Source organism: Suncus etruscus, chromosome 4 (assembly GCF_024139225.1).
Source record: "Suncus etruscus isolate mSunEtr1 chromosome 4, mSunEtr1.pri.cur, whole genome shotgun sequence".
Lineage (NCBI taxonomy): Eukaryota > Metazoa > Chordata > Mammalia > Eulipotyphla > Soricidae > Suncus > Suncus etruscus.
Genome location: NC_064851.1, coordinates 139055677 through 139057712, shown reverse-complemented (window position 1 = coordinate 139057712; position 2036 = coordinate 139055677).

The window sequence follows — 2036 nt, the reverse complement described above, 5'->3', positions numbered from 1 at the left end:
GTGCCTAAGAACAGATTACTGGGTCTATAAGATCTAATATATATATATATATATATATATATACATATATATACATATATATGCACATACATATACTACTAAACTAGTAACAAAAGATATAGTAATACAATTTGCTGCTACATGGATGGTTCTAGAAATTATCATGCTGAGTAGAGTCAGTCCAAAGGAGACAAACACAATCTGATTTCTTTCATGTGTAGAGTATTATAAACCATAGTAACAGATGAAAATGGCCAAAGGCAATCTAAACTGAAAACTAGTCTAGAGAATTGAGCTTATCACAATGGGGAGATGACAGTGGTTTGGAGGGAACCCTGAGACAATCAATTGTGGAGGGAAGCAGAACATCTCCTAGAAACTTTACCATTAACAGTACTGTAAGTATTGATGACTAAATACAATTTTAATTGAATACACAGATCAATAACATAATGATGGCTTTATATAGTGTAAGTTAGTTCAACAGTACACAAAAGAAGAAGCATATTAATTAAGGACCTGTGACTGTGGTCCCAGTATGATGAAGAAAGGCCATCAACAAGAAGAATTTTGTGGCAGAGAAGATGATACCTTCCAGAAGAAGATGATACAATTTTTTGAAGCAGAGTATGGGAGAAAATGAGGATAACAGTGAAACATATAGCACATTCTCTTCTTTTGCTGTAGTGTAATTTCACTTTATGCCTAAATAAATATTATTTATTCATTACAACAAAACATAAAATCAGATACAGCTAGACTCCAAAATGTTATTTTTGTTTTGGAAACATGTTTTTCGTATTATTAAAGAGAAGACTATTTTTAAAAGAAAATTGCCATTGGTTTCATAAAAATATGTAATTTATTTGGAAAAGTCAATCTCTTAAAACATGAATTCTATCAACTCTGGAAGCAGGTTCCATGCTATTTTTGACCCGAAATGCTAAATGACTTAAACATCACAAAATAAAAAGCAGAAAACATGCCACAGAAGATGTGACAATTTTGATAAATGATGATAAATTGTTATGTAGAATAGTAGTTTATAAACTGCTGCTTTCAAACACATTTTAATCATGATTTTTTGCCTAAAAGAATTTTAAAGGGGCATTTTGTATAAAATCATTGACAAACAAAATTGATACCTTATTAAAATTTGAAATGGACATGGATTTTCTTTTAAAGTTTTAATCTTACTTTGATTTGAATGAGAATGCTTTTTAGACTCACTCACTTCTTTAGTATTAAATATAGTTTCATCAGGTGCAACCATTTCATTCAAGGATATAAACCCATGAGAAAAAAAAGAAAAAAGAAATAACAACATCATTCACATAAAAACAAGTATAAGAATGTTCATGGTAGCATGATTCATAACACTTTACAAGAGAAAATATGCCCACCAATTTAAATATGAATATGTCGTCTCAATACAGTGAAATATTATTAACTTTGAAAACATACTGTCAAAGAGAAGAAAAGAAATCAAATGGGAATGAAGAAGATGGAAAAGGGGAGTAAACGGGAACAGGAGCCAAGGTTTTGGTTATATTGATGATATGGGAGAGTGGTATAGCTATGTATCTAAAGAATAGCTATACATACAAAGTACAGACTTACTAACACTGCAAACATGAGATATAAGCTGCAACCTCTGAACTTTGTAATCTACCTTCCAAGCTGTCAGGTGATATGTGTGCATGTTTGTGTTTGTGGGTATATATAATGAAGTATAGGAGCACTGGTGATGGAAGTTAATATTGGTCATAGTGTGTGCTTAAAAACTCAACTATCAACAACTTTACAAATTATGGTTCTTGAAAGAAAAATTTTAAATGATTTAAAAAATAAATACATTTTTAGGGTATTTAGGGTATCTGCCTTGCCTGTGATAACCTAGGACGAACCATGGTTCAATCCCCCAGTGTCCCATATGATCCCCCAAGCCAGGAGTGATTTCTGAGCACATAGCCAGGAGTAACCCCTGAGTGTCATTGGGTGTGTCCAAAAAACATAATAATAATAATAATAATAAT